This window comes from Sorex araneus, chromosome X (genome assembly GCF_027595985.1).
Source record: "Sorex araneus isolate mSorAra2 chromosome X, mSorAra2.pri, whole genome shotgun sequence".
Taxonomy (NCBI): Eukaryota; Metazoa; Chordata; class Mammalia; order Eulipotyphla; family Soricidae; genus Sorex; species Sorex araneus.
The window spans coordinates 107,332,047-107,351,273 of NC_073313.1; positions in this window are offsets into that span (position 1 = coordinate 107,332,047).

The window sequence follows — 19,227 nt, forward strand, 5'->3', positions numbered from 1 at the left end:
TGCCCTGATTTTTGAACCAAGGAAATCAATTTATAACTTCTGATGACTTACTTAGTCACACAAAGAAAATGGTTACAGTGAAGAAACTTAGTAGTCATCTTAATTAAGTGATCCAAGTTAACACTGCCAACACTGGAACATCATGTGCTTCTGATGTAGCACTGCAGATGACACAATATGACTCATGGCATTTTTTCAAAAATATATTAATTTCAAGTTATTTGTATTTTTTGTTTGGGGACCACAACTGATGATTCACAGGAGTAATCCCAACTTTGTGCTTGGGTGCACTCCTGGCAGTGCTTGAGGGACCGTAAAATGACAGGAATTGAACCTGGGATACTGTATGTAATGAATGTACTCACTTCCTGTCAATATGTTTTTATGGCCCATAGTCTCAAATTAACTGCCAAAAATAAATATGAACTATAAAACAACTGACTTGTACTCTTCAAACATACTAATATAAAACAAAAATAAAGACTGAGGGGCCAGAGACATAGTACAGTGGATAAGGTGCTTGCTTTGCATATGGCAGACCCATGTTCATCATCCCTGCCATCACTGAGGCCAACGAGGGTGATCCCTGAGTGAAGAACAGAAATAAGCTCCAAGCACTGCCAGGTATGACCCCAAACAGAAAACAAACAACAATAAAACAAACAGAAAGTACCTCCACCAATTGTACGCCAAGTTACTATCACTGCCCGGGCCCCAGGATCCTTCCAGTTACTGCCTTTGGGAAACGTTAATCTAAAACACTTTTCAGTTTTAAATGATGGAAAAATAAACTTTATTTTCAAAAATTCTATTTTTCATAAAATTCTATTACTATCTTAGACCACAAGAAGTAGAGTGGAAAAAATCTGAAAGCTAAGTAATTTTACACAATTACTATGTAGTGGAATATAAATTTAAGTCCAGGGTTGTCTGATTCCCAATTTCATCCATTTGTGGTAAAGATCTCAAATGAGCAATTTTATTCTGTTTCTGAGAACAGAACATATGCTTTAAAGTCAGTGCCTCCTATAAAAGCAGTGATCTTGGTATGTTATTTACTTGTTCAATTGATGATCTTGCTGCTTAGCGTTGTCTCCTTAGAAATGCCCTCTAATATCAGTTTGCCGGTCACTTATAGTTCATTTTTTATTTTTCTTTGATGTTCCATATCTCAGTAATACTTCTGTAACATTCTTTTCAAGGGAATGTGTAAATATTTTATATGCTAAAAAACTTTGACAAGACTGTGGAGATAGATCTTTGTAGGCTTTCTTAGCTAATATCAGGAATGAATGTTAATAACTTTAAAAAGCTATAACAAGACAATTTGATGAAAAAGGAATAGTAGCTTTAATTTTGTTGCAGGAACAATGGAAGAGCCACATGCAAAATAATGAAATTGGATCCTTAACTCACACAATCTACCAAAATTAATGGACCAAAGATAAAAAGGTTGGACCTAAAACATGTAGACTAAAAGATAAATCTTTTTATATTTAATCACCGTGAGATAGTTACAAAACTTTTATGTTTGAGTTTCAGTCCTACAATTATTGAACATCCATCCCTCCAACAGTGCACATTCTCCACCAACAATGTCCCCAGTATACCCTCCCCTTTCCAACCCTCCCCCTGACTCTATGGCAGACAATTTCCCTCATACTCTCTCTCTACTCTTGGGCATTATGGTTCGCAATATAGATACTGAGAGGCTATCACATTTTGGTCCTTTACCTACTTTTAGCACACATCTACCATTCTTAATGATTCCTCCAACTATCATTGGCTTAGTGATCCCTTCTATATTCCAGCTGCCTTCTCCCCCAGTTCATGAGACAGGCTTCCATCTATGGAGCAATCTTCCTGCTCCTTCTGTATACTGTCCTTAGGTGTCCGTCTCATATTATTTTATATTCCACAAATGAGTACAGTCATTCTATGTCTATCCCTCTCTTTCTGACTCATTTTACTTAGCATGATAATCTCCATGACCATCCACTTATAAGCAAATTTAAAAGATAAATCTGGATGTGAATTGGCAGTTGTTACTTAGATATGATGACCAAAGCACAAACAAAATAACAAAGAGTAAAATGGTAATTCATCAAAATTTAAAAATATGTATTTTGAAAAAATTGTTAAATTGTTTTGTTATTGTTAAAGATATCCCATAGAATGGGGAGGTAATGTGTAATTATTACTTACAACTCAGTGATGAAAAATTAAATAACCCAATCTAAAAATCAGCAAAGGACTTTGACATACAATTCTCCTAAGAATATATAGGCCAGCAAACACATGAAAACATTCTTAACAGCATTATTCATTAGGAAATTAAACCAAAACCATTGTGAAATATTAATTTATGTCCAATATATGGCATTAATCAGAGACAGACAAAGAGAGACAGAGAGAATGGCGAAAGAGCGAGAGAATGAGCAAGTGAGCGAGCGAGCGAAAGTGTGAGAGAGAGGAACAAGACAAGAATTGATCAGATTGTGGAGAAATCAGAAACATATTTACTTTACTGGTGAGAATGTAAAATGATACAGCCCACAAGTGAAATATTCCAGCAGTTTCTCAAATTGTCAAATATAAATTTATAATATATTTTAGCTATTCTAAGTAATATTCAAGAAAATGGAAAACACATACTCCCACACATGTGAAACTTGCCCCCAACACACACACCTGTAATATGAATGTTTGTTCATAACAGCCAAAATGTTTAACAACTCAAGTGTCCACAAGCTAATAACTGTATAAATCAAAAATATCTATGATACATAGATATATATAATGAAATATTACTTGGTCACAAAAATAAATGAAGTACTATGCTAGGAATGTATCTCAGGAGCAGAGGATGTGCTTTACACGTATGAGTATAATCCTCAGTGTCATATACACAGACAGCTAAAATTAAATATTTAGACACACAATAGGCCAAACCTTAAAAACAACATGCCACATAAAAGAAGTTAGATTATATAATATAATATATGATTATATATTATTTTATGGATTGATTTCTATGAAATTTCAAGAACAGGTAAATCCATAGAGACAGAAGAGATTAGTGGTTGCCAAATGATGAGGAGTCTAGAAAAACTGGGAAGTAGATATCCATGGGATTTTTTGGGGGATAATAAAAATGTTCTGCTATAGGTTGTGGTGATCAGTGCACAATTATGTAAATAGACTAACAACTATTTTAACTGTGGGTTTTGTTGTTTGTAAATTATATCTTCATAATATCACTGTATCACTGTTATCCCATTGTTCGTCGATTTACTCGAGAGGGCACCAGTAACGTCTTCATTCATCCCAGCCCTGATATTTTAGCAGCCTCTCCTTACTGATTTTTTTCAATGATTGGAGGCTCTTTTCAGGGTAAGGAGGATGAGACTGTTATTGTTACCGTATTTGGCATATAGAATACTCCACGGGGAGCTTGCCAGGCTCTTTTGCCAGGATACTCTTGGTAGCTTGCCAGGCTCTCCTTTTATGATGGTGTGTCCAGGAATATATTTGCTCATGCGTGAGGCTTGGCCCGAGCATGTGCAAGGTGGCCTGGAGCATGGTGATTGTTGGGTAGTGGAGGTCGACTGCCAGGGCTGGGTCTCTTGGGTTGAGGAGGGCTCTCACCCACCCCCTTTTGGGGAGTCCGGTGGCATGGTTATGGGGGACTCATTTTATGTTCCCTTCCAGGAGAAGCAGCCCAGAGTTCTGGAGGGTGGCCGATGAGGAGATTATCTAGCGCCAAGCCAACAGGAAGTGGCTTATGGATGTGACCACTGGGTTGCCGGAGATTGGGGGAAGCAGGCAGAGGATCTCTGCTCCCAGGTTCTGTTGTGCCCAGAGTCCAAGATCACAAAGTTTGGCATTACCTGGACTATGCATGAGCAAAGTCCCTCGGAACCCAGGTAATGTGGAACAGGTAATCTTAATAATATATGTAGTAAAAAAAGCATCTTGTCCTGATTTCTATTCCAGAGGTGTTCTAAGCTTTTAACACGTCTACACTCCTCATTCCTTTCCTTCCTTTTCCTCTCAACCATCTCTGATTATGAACTTTAATACTACTTCCCAGCTCCCTCTTGAATTTGAAGAGATTCAATATTTCGGCAGTCCATTCACAAGTGGTTTATCACTGGGCCAAGGACCCATGTCAGGACAATTTATATGAAGATGCAAGTTAGTAATTTCTATTACTTTCACAGAGAAGTGAATGCCACTGTTTCCCTAGCAGTTTTAAGACCAAAGTTGCCTGGGGTCTCCAACATTAACCAGAAATATCTCTTCTGGTGAAGAAAAATGTGCTCTGCACAAGCTTTGCCTTATCTCAGAAAATTTAAGCTATGAATTACCTATTTTGCTGAATCCGTTTGGATCTTTTCTTTTCTTTTGTTTGGGGGTGGGTGGCCACACCTAGTAGTGTGCAGGGCTTACTCAAGGCAGTGCTCAGGGGACTGTTTTATGGTGCTGGGAATTGAACCTGGGTTGGCGACATGTAAGGCTTAATTGCTATACTAGCTCTATATCCCCATGATTGTTTTATTGTTGCTTCCAATCCTAAATGATAGGGTCATTTTTGTCAAGGTTCAAATTTGTCCAAGCTGGAAATTCCTATACTACAACCCATGAAAACTGGATCCCCATATGACGCACATATAAACAGGCATAAAAGAGTCATCACTTAACTGAGAAAATTGGAAGGAAATAGTAATAGCACAATGTGCAAGGATGGTACCTTGCACATTGTAATCAGGAGTAGCTCTTTTTACCCAAAATCCAAAGGAGTCGATTCCTAGTTCAGAGGGCCAAAGAGCAGGAAGGCTTCAATAACCTGGAGAAAGGGTATGATTATTAAAGTAGTAGAATTTCCATACAATGAATGTTATTACTTTCCTAGGAAAAACCAATTAAGAGAATGCCTGAAATTGTGTGATTTGAAGTTCAGATACATGTAAAACTCCAAACAAGGTGGCCTTTACAGAGAAACCAAAATGCAGTGCAATTATAACTTAAAAAAACTGGAACCAAATTATATACTGTGTGCACTTATCCTCATACTCACGACAAAGCAGTTTCAGTGAGTAAATATTTCTGAATGAATGGACAAATGAATGATTCTCCATGAATGAAAGGGTCAGAACATTAAAGTGATCTTTGAAGAGCTCGAAGTAGGCAGTCAAGTACAGAGTACAGGGATGTTACATAGACAGAAATCAAGTTAGGAGCATGGGTCTAGCTATGGAAAGACAATGGCTGAGATGTGGTGCTGTGACCTTTGTTAATATCCATCCACAGCTAGACTACAGACACTCAGTATGGGCATCCAACCTTGGACTTCAACTTTGTTTTTTGTTGTTGTTGTTGCTGTTTTTTTGAAGTAAAACATATTTTATTTGTAGTTTTTTTTTTCGTTTTTGCTTTTTTGGGTCACACCCGGCTATGACACAGGGGTCACTCCTGGCTCATGCACTCAGGCAGTGCTAGGGGGACCATATGGGATGCTGGGAATCAAACCTGGGTCGGCTGTGTGCAAGGCCAATGCCCTACCCACTGTGCTATTGCTCCAGCCCATGTAGGTGTTTTTAGGAAGGGGAAGAAGGGAGAGAAAGTGAGAGAGAGTAACATGCTAAAGAGATAACATGGGCTTCTCTAATGGCAGAGAGAGAGAGAGCCACTACACACATCCCAGCATTAGATAGGAAAGTACACATCTCAAGAGAGGAAGAGAGGAGTTCGGGCGTTACATGTGCTCAGCAACGTGGGCACAAGTAGCACATAGGCTCAGGCAGTGTATGTGCCAACACTTTGTTGGATAAGGTAAATCTCACCTCTTGACAGGTAGCCAGATGACTGTTCTTTGGTGAAAATCTCTGCATTTGTCATGAGCTAAGCTACTTGTGCACTGCAATAACTTTGATCTATGTACCAGGCCATAGACTCTCTCTCTCTCTGCCATTAGAGAAGCCCATGTTATCTCTTTAGCATGTTACTCTCTCTCACTTTCTCTCCCTTCTTCCCCTTCCTAAAAACACCTACATGGGCTGGAGCAATAGCACAGTGGGTAGGGCATTGGCCTTGCACACAGCCGACCCAGGTTTGATTCCCAGCATCCCATATGGTCCCCCTAGCACTGCCTTCATGTAAAAGGACAGCTATCAAATCAGGGAATATTTTTAAAAGTAAAACCTTTAATACTGGAGAGATAACATAGGGTCTAAGGGGCTTGTTTTGCATGAGGCTGAGCCTGACTGATTGTCCAGCACCATATAGTCCCCTGGGCACCAGCAGGATTGACCCCTGAGCAGATTGCTGGGAGTAGCCCCTGAGTGTTGTTGGTGAGGCCAAACTCCTGCCTATGAAAAAGTAGAAACTATGCTAGATCACAGGTATGTGTGTAATTTTTACTATGTGATTCCTATTTCTGCAGCCTTATATTGGCAGAACTTGAAAGAGGATTGGGTGAAAACATTGCCTGTGCAAACATAATGTTTTGTGGGACCAGAAGATTAGCTCAATAGGCTGAGCATATGTCTTGCATGACAAAAGCTCAGATTCCATACCCAACCATGGGTCCCAAACAACTGCCAGGAACAACTTTCCAACTGAACTTTCCAACAGAACACCACCACCGAGTTTGGCCCCCAAAACAAAAATAATAAAGGAGAGTCCTTTCCCATTTCAACTGAGGTCATCACATTCACATAGATACTGCTGAATCAATTTCTCTAGATAAAATAGAGTTTATAAAAAATGTTTTCACTTGTAACACTTTTAGGTCAATGCCAGGCCTTGTTTTCTGTGTTTTGTGGTTTCACTTTCTTATCAAAGAAAAACACGGGACCTTATTGAGGCCTTTGTATCAACCGTAACTGGAGAAATGGAGCTTGAGCCTCCTGATTTATTCTTAATTTTTCCCATAAAATGGTTAGCAAAAACTGTTTACTCAGAAAAGATATTATGTAAATATTTACCCCATTCCAAAATTATGTTTCACACTCATATATAGCATAATAGAACACTTTGGAAAGGACTCTGACTTGCAGTGGGACTGAACAATATCTGAATGGAAAAATAAAAACTATTTTGGTAGTCATGTTTATCTAGAATACATGAAAAATGATTCGTACTGGATAGTGGAATGAGGCTTCCAGTAAATATCTGAATTTTCAACTTGTGAAGAATTTAAAATCAGCGAGAGGGACAAATACTAATGTTATCAAGGACAGACTCTCCATCAACTGCTAAATATGTCGTGTTACCCAATGTAGCCATTGGGTCATTGGTGTGAGCACTAATTCCTTTGCTTGGGACCAAAAAAAGAGAGTTTGAGCAGGATATTAGCATGTCTCTTGGACAGCCAGGTAAGAATCAGTTCAGACCTACACCAGGGACACCTAGCTCACTTTCTTGATGCTTTTATTCCCTGATGTCTCTTTTTTTCATTATTGAGCCACACTTAGGGCTTACTCCTGGTTATGTGATCCAGGACTAGTCCTGGACAGCTCGGGGGATCATATAGAGTGTCAGCCTCTAACCCAAGTCTGCCACATGCAAGGCAAGAACCTTACCCACTCTACCATCTTGCCACCACCTCTTTCTCTGGTTTTGTATGCTCAGTCATACCTTGCTTGCCTATGGTTTTATCTCCTGCAGCAGATATCAGTGTCATCAGCAATAACCAGACTGCAATGACCACTGACTGACATCTTTATTATCTCTTTGACGCAAATGGGACTAGTTACCCAAGTATTTGTTTTCCAAAGCTGGCCTTTGCTTCCAAAGAAGATTGTGTTGGTAGTAATGGCTGATGAAGATTGACAAGTGTGCCAGCCTCAAGGGCATTCAGGATCTCTCTGAGAATTTCTGTGCCAGAAGTGATCACATTTTTGGGGGAGATATAATACTGCATACCTGAACCAGCAACTGTTGATAGGAAGAGGTGTTTGTACCTCCGACCTTGTGTGCCTCCCCAAGCTGCATCTGCTCCTAAACTGTTTCAGGTATTTCAGTTTCAGCTCCTAGCTCTGGTGCTTGTTCCTATTTTTCTGTGAAAGGACTTTTCAGTAGCCTTGACTACAACTCACACTTGCTTCTTGGGTCCCTTCTCTTTCTGCTCCAGGTAAAACACTCCATTAGAACCAGAATTAACCTGGACTGAGAAAAAAATATGGAAAAAAGACATTTTAGCTCGGGATTTGAAGACCCAGGCAGGAAACAGGGATCCAACTTCTGCATACCCACTCACCAAAGCTCAGTCTGCTGGAAGATGCTACTCTTGCTACAAGTAACTGAGTCAATGTGGTTTGTGAGGGTTCTAGTGAAAAAGAGAAGCAGAATTGGGAAGCAAGATCAGTTTGGGTCCCAGTTTAGAGGTTAAACTTCCAGGCAAGGCTTGCAATGAATTTCTTGCTGCATGGGCAGCACATATAGGGGAGGAGAAAATTTAGCCAGAAACAGGAATAGTAAGAAAAGTAAGGCCATATATCAACCCTGGCCTCATATCCTAAGTACTTGGCCATCTTCCGAGTCCTCAGTTCTGGGTCAGACCTATCTCTTGAGAAATGAGGAAGATCCTAAAACTGGAGTCAACATGGATCAGGAAAAGATGGAGCAAGAAGAGAGTGATGAAGAAGAAATGTTATAACTCTGCTGCCCATCTTTTTTCATATGAATTTCAGGAGTGTTAGATCTATTTATTTGAATAATATAATAGGTATCCTTATAGGGAAGGTCTGCATTGAATCTGTTTAATGTTTGGGAAGTATTGGTATTTTGATGATGTTAATTCTACAAATCCATGAGCAGGGGATGTATTTTCATTTCCTCATGTCCTCTTTTATTCTTGAAGTATTATCTTGCAGTTTTCTTTGTGTAGGTCTTTCACCTCTTTAGTTAAGCTGATTCTTAAGTACCTGATTTTCTGAGGCACAATTGTGAATAGGTTTTTTTTTAAATAAAATCTTGTCTTGCATTTCATTATTTGCATATAGAAAAGCCATGGACTTCTGTAGCCTTCCACTTTACAAATATATTGTTTCTAGGAGCTTCCTTGTATTCTTTAAGGTTTTTCAAATATAGTATCATGTCATCAACAAAGATTGAAAGCTTTACTTCTTCTGTCTTATCTGGATGACCTTAATGTCTTTTTCTTGCCTAACTGCTATGACAGTATTTCCAGTACTGTAGGGAATAGAAGTGGTAAGAGTGGGCGAACTTGTCTTGTGCCTGATCTTAGAAGAAAGGCTTTTAGTTTTTCTCCATTGAGTATTGAGATAAAAGGCTTTGGATATGTGGAAGAAAGTTCCTTCAATTGCCATTTATTGAGTTTTTTTTATCATAAATGCATGCTGGATCTGGTCAAATGTTTTCTCTTATATCTTTTGATCAAGCAGGTTTGTATTTTTTCTTATATTGATAAGGTATATTACGTTGACTGACTTGTTAAACCATTCTTTCATCTCTAGGATGAATCCCACTTCATTATCTGGAAGGCATCTGCTGGTACCCTTGGGTCAGCAACAAATCTACCCCAGAGCCCATTTGAGGAGACCTTTCTGGAGAACAATGATGCACTATAGAAAGTAGAGTAGTCAAGCAGGTATAAAGGGGGAATAGAATCAAAAGAGTCCCTGGCGTCTGAAAATACAGGGATGGGGGTCTCTTGCACAGTGCCAGACCAACCAAGATGTGTTGCACAGGCCTATTGGAGTCAGTGTGGAGCAGGAAAGTCAGGGTCAAAGGGGTATGATCAGTTCTCCTTCCCTCTACAGATGCACAGGCTCAGTGACAAGCCTGGAGTAAGCTTTATGGAAGGGAGTTTCCCAGACTGTTAACAAGGAGGGAGACTTAGTGAACCGAAACAGAGGCAGGACAAGAAAGGACCCAAGACCCTTGATCTCTTCTTGATCCCTGAACGTACAAGGCAGAGCAGCATTCGCTGACCCAGCTCAAAGGCAGTCTCTGAGCATGGCTTCTACTGGAAGGAAAGGGGAGAATGTCAGATAGAAAGAGTGCCCACAAACTGACACTAATGAAAAAGAGACAAAGTCCATTTTTTTTCTGCCTGCAAGCTGACATTCTATTGTTAGCAATAGCTGCAGAGTAAGCTTCCTGTGTCAGAGCTCCTTTTCAGATAAAGATCCGTTCCAAGGTGAGCCAAATTCAGAATCAGGTGGAAGTGTACTGGCAGAACCCTGTAGGGCTAAGCCTGGATGGCAATCAGTGTTGGAGACATACAAGGCCATAAGAAGAGAATCGAGATTGCTGGGAATGGACAGGGATGAAATTGGCCAGGCACATCAACTGTTGTTGTGGGGAATTGTATCCATGGAAAAGGTTGGAGGCTTTAACCCTAATTGAAAACCACACCCACCTCTGTAGGTCAAAGGTAGTTGTGCAGGGAGCAGAAAGGGAAAGTGTGAAATCTCAGAGAGTGTAGATGAGGACATGGTGAGGTTTGTAAGATGGAGAGGAGAAATAAAGGGAACTAAGAAGCATTCTGAGACCAAAAGCAATATTCTCTTCTGCTCTTGATCTTGAGGGGAAGTGTTTAAATTGCTGCCACTCAGCTCAAGAATAAAGTCTTGCCTTTTGCTGTCACATGCATGGAATCAGAGGCCATTGCACTAAGTGAAATGGGACAAATGGCAGATGATCTCATTCACATGTGGATATAAAGAAACAAAGCAAGAAACGGGTCAAGGCCCAGTGAAAGCAAAACCCTTGGACTTGACAGAACTCCGAGGTTACCAATCTGGGAAGTTTGGGAAGGGGTGGATTAGGCAGGGAGGGGCAGAGTAGAATGACCTCAGAGACAGTGTAGGGAGGAATTTTGGCACTTTGATAGTTGGCGTGGGGCAGTAACATTGCATGTCTAAAGCATAAACATTAACACTTCTGTAAATCATCTCACCTTAATTAAAAAATAAAAATAAAACATTCTTTCATTGTTGGTTTTTGGACCACACTGAGTGGTGCTCTGGGATGACTCCTTTCTGTGAGCTCAGGGATCACTTCTGGAGGGGCCTGCAGGATCAAATGGGATGCCAGGGATCAAATCCAGGTAGGTTGTGTGCAAAGCAAGTGCCCTATCCACTGAGCTCCAGCTCAGAAATAAAGCATTCTTTTTGTCAAAAAATCAGTACTCTCATGTAAGGGAGATATTACTACACAAATTATTTATTTCCCTCTGATAGACAGTGAAACCAGTTACTCTCTTGGTGGACAGTGTCTTTCATAATTTTTATATTTACAGTTCTTCTTTAAAATCACACTTACAAGACAGCACTTTAGAGAACCAAAAGTACCATTTTCTTTCCCTGTCTTCTTTTCCATAAGATCTTTGACATGAAGGGAAAGGTCATTTACCTGTGGCTAAGAAATACTTTTATGTATTTATGATATACACCAGATCAGGTATTGGGCCCTTAGAATACTTGTCTCATCTGGAGAATTATTCCCTATTGTCAACTGTCTTAATAATTGCATTTCTTTCCAGAATTTCCATTTTTTAGATATTATGAGCATAAACTCAAAATGTACAATGTTGGATCTTGAGCCTTGTCACTCACTATCTACATTCTTCAAAGCTATTCACTCTTCTTTCCTAGACCCTGGTTTGTGTTTTGTCACATGGGGATAACAGCTTGCCTGCCCTGTAGCATCATATAAGGATTAAGTTAGCTAATACTTGGGAAGTACTTAGACTAGTTGCATACAATAAGTCCTGAAAAAGGTCACCTTCCATTTCTCTTTAAACATTAAATTTCATGAAAGGATTTTACACTATGGTATTATATATATGTGTATCTTAAAATTATATAAGTGGAAATGCAAGGTAGGACAGAATAAAATGATTTCATTTAAGGTGTGGTAATATAGAGTCTTCAAAGCATAGATAAAATGCTACTCAAGAGGGAATTGCAAAAATGAAAATAAAAGAGGGAATTGCAGAAAACAAAATGAAAGATCAAAAAAGATGTAGCAAGAAATAGAATCTGACTTTGAAGAGATATGAAAATGAAATAAGTATATAAGACAGAACTACAAACTAGCATTACCTCACTTTCAAACCAAAAGAAATTCTGAGAGAAAAACATGATAGTGGTCACAGCTGGGAGGTGGGATTCTGTGTGACAAATGTTTTCCTGATTCTTCACTTTTGACTTGAGAGGTGAGACCTGGGCCATACTTAGCAGTGCTAATGGATTGCTCCTGAGTCTGTGAATGGGGTCACTCCTGACGAAGATCACTAAGCCAGAGTCGACCAAGTACAAGGCAGTCTCCTTATCTTCTGTCTTATCTCATTGACTTAAGGCTTCTTTATTCTTTATTCTCTGAAATATCCCATGATCCACATTTGCACAGAGCTTTCAAATAATCAACTACAAGTAAGGAGACAAACAAGATGCCTCCTCCACAATGAGTTTGGAGGGCAGTTACCCAGCAAAAGAGATATTGAGGCCCCAGGATCTTCCCCAGTGAACATCACCCCTAGCCCAAAGTTGCTGGCAAAGAGGTTCAGGCACTTTCACAAGATCAAGTGCATTCAGGGTGGTGTGGCAGTAGATGGTGCAGGGGTGCAGACACCTTTGAGTGGGCTAAATGGAACATAGAAAACTATACCATGAAGAGGAGGTTCTCTAGTTTTTTTTTAAAAAAATGTCCCACGACACAGTAAAGGGGTACTTAATTTTCTTCTGCTATTGCCCAACAGTGGTTGATTGTGCTGCTTTGCTCAAATTGTTAGTGCTACCTGTCACTTTTGTTGCAAACTTATCATAGGAGCTTGGCAGGGCAATGGAACTTGACATAGGGTTAAGATTATAAAGGTACATCTTGGGGACTGGAGAAAGAGTTCAGTAGGTAAGAAGCTTGCTCAATTTTGTTTGGGGGGCAGGGTCATACCTGGCAGTACTCAAAAATATCCTGGCATTTCATACAGTCCCCTGGGAACCACCAGAATGGTATATAGCTATAGCACTGTAGCACTGTCATCCCATTGTTCAGCGATCTGCTTGAGTGGGCACCAGTAACATCTCCATTGTGAGACTTGTTGTTACTATTTTTGGCATATTGAGTATGTTATGGGTATCTTGCCAGGCTCTGCCGTGTGGGCAGGGATACTCTCAGTAGCTTGCCAGTCTCTCCAAGAGGGATGGAGGAATCGAACCTGGATTGGCCATGTGCAAGGCAAGCCGCTGTGCTATCGCTCCTGCCCCAGTATATAACTATACCAAGGAATTTGTCTTCTTATATTAATATTTCTTAAAGAACCCTGACTCACAAATGGTTATACCATTCTTCCACATCACCAGTATAACTGGCCTAACCCTCTTTTCCCCATTACTTACCTTTCTCTTATTTTTTACCCTCGTGATTTCTTTCCTTCTCTGTCCTTGTCTTCTCTAAGTTCTAGGGTCCCCTGAGCACAGCCAGGGATAATTCCTGAATGCAGAGCCAGGAGTAACCCCTGTGCATCGTCGGGTGTGACCCAAAAAAGCAATCAATCAATCAATCAATAAATAAATAAATAAATTCTAGGGTCAAAGGTAATCTAGGCATCCCAACTTTACTACATTTCCTCATCCAGTTATTCTATATACTACAGATAAGTAGTGTATAGTAGTATGTATCATACTGTGTTTATCTTTCTTCTTCTGGCTTACTTCACTCAACATAATATCCTCCAGTTCCAACAAGGTTATGGTAAATTGCATGATTTTATCATTCCTTTCAGTTGCATAATACTCCATTGTGCATAGATAGCACATCATCATAACCTATTCATCTGTTGTTTGACACCTATGTTGATTGCATATCTTAGCTATTGTACTGAATGCAACAATAAATAATGGTGTATGTATGTTCTTTGGAGGGTGTTTTATGTCCTAGTGGTAATGCCCAAAAGTGAAATTACCGAGTCATATGGCAGCTCAATTATAATTTTCCTGGGGACTATCCATACTGTTTTCCATAGGAGTTGAACCAAACAACAATCCCATAAGCTGTGGATAAGAGTCCCTTTTTCATGTTACCACCAACACAGATTATTCCAACTATTTTTGATATGTGCCATTCTCACTGGGCTGGAGCAATAGCACTGAGGTAGGGCATTTGTCTCGCACGCTGCCGACCCAGGTTTGATTCCTCCACCCCTCTCGGAGAGCCCGGCAAGCTACCAAGAGCATCTTGCCCACACAGCAGAGGCTGGCAAGCTACCAATGGCATATTCAATATGCCCAAAACAGTAACAACAAGTCTCAAAATGGAGGATGTTTCTGGTGCCCGCTCAAGCAAATCTCTGAGCAACGGGATGACAGTGACAGCTATTCTCACTGGTGTGAGATGGTGTTTCATTGTCATCTTGATTTAGATTTCTCTAATGATAAGTGATGTTGAACATTTTTATGTGTCTACTGGTCATCTGCTTCTCTTTCTCTGAGAAGTCTCTCTTGTTCTTGAATCAGTCTTTGCCACCCCCAGTTCCAATTCACAGTTTGAGAGTAAAATATGAGCAATAGGGCCAGATATATAGTACAATGGGTAAGGGTAAGGTGCACACAAAGCAAGAAATCAAGATTTCATCCTTGGTGCCACATATGCTCCCTGAGCTCAGCCAGTAGTGATTCCCTATCTCAGAGTCAGGAGTAAGCCTGGAGCACCACCAAATGTGACCAAAATACAAACAAAAAGTTAAGGGTTTGAGGTTGAGCATTTTACCTTTCCTTTCTTTTTTGGCCTCGTGGATAGCCTAGTTTCTGGCCACTGATGTAGGCCAGAGTGAATGGCCCTCATTAGTCACCAGCTGAACTGGAAAATACTTCTGGATATAAGAGAGGAAAAAAGGATTAAAGTTTTGAGTCCTCTCAGCACATATATTCTATTATTTCTCTAAAACCATGCAGGATTCACAGGGGGGATTGGAAAGGAGCTTCCCGTGTGGATCCATGTGGATCCCCAGGAAGTAATGTAAATACTCTTGGAACTAAGTTACAGGACACAAGTCTGAAGGGATATGTAAGATATACAAGCTTGCTCTCACAGGTCCCAGTTTTCTGTTTGTAGTTCACTCTGCCGTGTCCTTTACTTTCTAGCTTCCAAGCCCCAAGGCCAGAGAGAGTCAGCACACAAGCCCTCCTTTCACACAGAATCACAGTGAAGGATAGAACAGGAAGCGAATGGAACTCTTCTGGTTACATTTTCCGTTAAGATGAACAATCGGTTGGCTGTTTCTCTTACTTCTTAAAGACCCAAGCAGTTCAGCTATTAAGTGATAAGTCCTCTGTGCATTCATAACTGGCTGGCTTAGTACGGCAACCCTAACTGAAACAATTGAGATAATTGAGCTACCTCAGAAATACGAAGGAAGCAAGCTTCTCTGCAAGGCAAAAACCAAATTGGCAGCAGGAACCCTGTGCTCTGAAAAGAAACATTAAAACAAGAAACCAAAGGGGATAAAAGGATGTAAACTTTAAGGAAGGGTAATGGAAACAAAAACAGGAGAAAGAGCTTTCAGTTCCTTATCACTCTTCCACCTCAGTTTTGGCGTGCATCAAGACAACCTGCTGCAGCCAGCTGGTCAGATTTTCTTCAAGTGATTCATTCAGGGCCCCAGCTGGGGGAGGGGGAAATGAAAGAAGCTGTGCCTGTCAAGCTACTTGTTAAGAGAAACGATTTGAGGCCAGAGAGATAGCACAGAGGTTAAGGCACTTATACTGCATATGCCAGCAGTGACAACCATTGAAATCCAAGCACCCCATATGGTCCTCTGAAAACTTCTGGGTGTGCCCACTCCCCCCAAAATTGATGCTTTGTATGGATGCTCTCCAGTTCCTGTCCTTCATTCACTGTCCACCCAACCAACTGTTCCCTGAAAAAGAAATGCAAGGAACAGAAGTTGCGAACATTTGCTTGTCAGTATTCCACGTTTTCTTGCATCAAATGTGGCTTGATTGTGAAAGCAGATGAAGTTTGGATGAGGAACTTCTGAGTCTCCATAATTCAGTGAGCATATTGTGCACATAGATGCCCCCTCAGCTGCTGTAGAAAATTCTACCAAGCACAGAATCTTCTCTGTCGGCTATAGAACTTCAGAGCTGTTTCCATTGTGCTTTGCCAGAAAATAAGCCCTAGTTTTGCTCGTCTGACACCTGAGCATATTGAATAAATAAGTTGTTGTTTGTCCTATCAGGACCTGTTTCATCTTTAGGTGTTTGGTGAGTGTAGATCTCCAACAAAAAAACAATTCGTTCTTTTGCCAACAAAATGGGCTTATTCAGAAAGAACAACACAAAGGACATTAGGAAAATAAAAGTAGATGTGCACTTCCCTAGAATCAAAGCTAGTACCTCATTAAACAGACTTTGAAGGAGCTCCTGCTGGGTAAAAAGGAAGGCCCCCTTCCATCCCGCTGTAAAGCATGTTGAGTCCTGCAGTTTCTGGTTAAGCATGCTTGGGAACTCACTTCTAACTTTCTCACTTAAACAGGATTTCTGAATATTAATTTTCACTCTGGAAAACTCATTCTCAACTTCTAAAAGATCAAATATCCTTATCAAGTGAGACAATGGTTGGCTCAGAAAACAAATAAACTTAATTTTTTCCTTTGGACCAAATAATTAAATGAAAGTTTTGAGGGGCCAGAGAGATAGTCCAGGGATAGAAAACTTACTTGAGTGCAGCTGACCCTATTTTAATCTATGGCACCATATGGCCCCTCGAGCACTATTAGAGTGACCCCTGAGCACTGGGTAAGGAGTAGCCCTTGCATACTACTCAATGTACTTTAACACTTCCCCTCACACTCTCCCAAATAATGTTTGGTTTAGACAGGACCAGTGATTTTTTATAGTCTCCATTTTGTCTCTTTTCAAACTTTCAACACATAAACTAATCTTTCATACATTAACATTCAAATTTTTTCTTTGAAAATAATTCTACTCTGACGAAGTTACAAAAGTAGAACATAGAACTTAGTTCTATACTAATTTCCTGCCCACTTGGGGAGTTTCTTTTCTTCTCTCTTCTACTTCCCAATAAACTTTTCTACTTTCCAAAAAAAAAAAATAGAACAGAGCAGTCAATTTTTCCCACTACCCAGATTCCCCTAAATGGTGACACCTTACCCAGTTATAGCATTTCATCTAAATCAATCTCCTTGGCTCACTATACTTAACTCTACTGCAGATGTTGCTCAGAGTTAAGCAGTAAAAAATTCAATTGACATTATAGTCAGTGTCTAATGCCCAAGGCTTCAAGTTCAAGTATTTGCCTGCTGTTCAAGTTCTTTTGAGCTCAGGCACCACCTCACTCATGCAGCCATCATTTCCACTGCTCCCTAAGCATACACCTTTACTTTGCACAGTGTCTGGGCCGTTTTGTCACTACATTGAGATCACTGCACCAAAAACTCTTCCCTCATTCATTCATATAAGATAGGCTCTTTTTTTAATTTTAGGTCACACCCTGAAGTATACTCAGAGCTTATTCCTGGATCTGCACTCAGGAGATACTGAGATACATAAGACATGCCGGGGATCAAACCCTAAGCTGGGCTCTTACCTTGCTCTTTAAGATGTTACTAAGCTACTTCAGTCCTCCCTCAATTTTTGTTATTCAGAATCTATTCTGATCAGAAGTTGTTTCTATCTTTGTTTCCATTAATTTAGCATGTAAAGCTTTTTTTCACAGTCTTGTATCACTGTTTTTTTAATAAGTTTTTTTTGATCTTGGGCCACACTTGGAAATGCTCAGAGGTTACTCCTGGCTCTGACCTAAGGAATTACTCCTGCTGGTGCTCAGGGGACCATATGGGATGCTGACGTTGACCCCAGGCTGGCTGTATACAAGTGTTTTACAGGCTGTACTATTTCTCTGGCATGTGTATTGCATTTTTCAATTGTGATAAATATGCATATCATAAAATGGCATAAAAAATGAAAATGGCATAGAAATAATAAAATGGACTATGCAGACTGTTTTAATGTACTACTTTATAGTACTAAACCCATTCTCCTGTTGTGTAATCATCACCACCACTATTCAGTTACGGAAGTTTAACATCATCTCAAACTGAAACTCTAGGTTAAGGAAAGATACTACAGTGAGCAAAACACTTATATTGCATGGAGTGGACCTAGGTTTAGACCCCAGCCTCTCATATGACCCCCCAAACCCTGTCAGGTGTGATAGCTGAGACCAGAGTCAGGAGTAAGTCTGAGCTCAGTCAAGTGTTGCCAAAAACCCCACATCATTCTGAAGCTCTGTATCTCTGAAATAATAACTCCCCATTTCCCTGTTCCTTCAGTCCCTGGCAGTCATTAACTTTCCGTGTTTATAATATGACTATGGTACGTATGCCTCACATTCCTGGAATCATATTTTTCTTTTTGTTGCATCATGTTTTTGTTTCAAGTCTTTTGCTAGATTGGAAACTTCTCAAAGGCCCTTGATGAGATAATAATTAGATGGTAGAATTGGGAGGAGTTGAAATGTGGGGGCTGGGGTTCTGGGGAGGGAAATGAGTACACTGGTGATGGGTGCAGTGTTAGAGTTATGTCCATGAGAAGTCATTATTAATAGTATTGTAAACAAAAATCTTAAAACTTAATAAAACACAAATAGAAGAATGGACAGAAGAGGAATAGATGGTATATTCTGTTCCCTTGTCATGTTATTCTACACTGAACAGATGTGTGAGAATATCTGGCATTTGTCCTTTTCTGACTTAATTCCCTTAACATGATATTTTCCAGTTCCATACAAATTGCAGCAAATTGCATGATTTTTGTTGTTCCTTGTGGCTACATAGTATTATGTTGTGTATTATAGCATAGGATCCCACTGCAATTTCATTACCCACTCTTCTTTTATTGGAGTCAAAATCCAAAAATTAAACTTAAAATGTGTCTGTCGAGGAAAGAGAATGGGGATGGTGGGACAGGAGCTCAGGTCATTGGTGGAAGGATATAGGCACTGGTGATAGGATTGGAGTTAGAACATTGTGTGCCTGAACAATTGACAAAAACTTTGCAAATCACAGTACCTAAATATTTTTTTCTTTTTTATTATAATTTAGATCACATGCTTATAGTAGTGTTAAAGTTTATGTTGTTGATGTGCAGCTACTGCACCCCATCACCACAAAAGTGTCCCTGACCCCAAAATCCCCTTACATTAAGAAAAATATTTTATTTTAGGCACCATGAT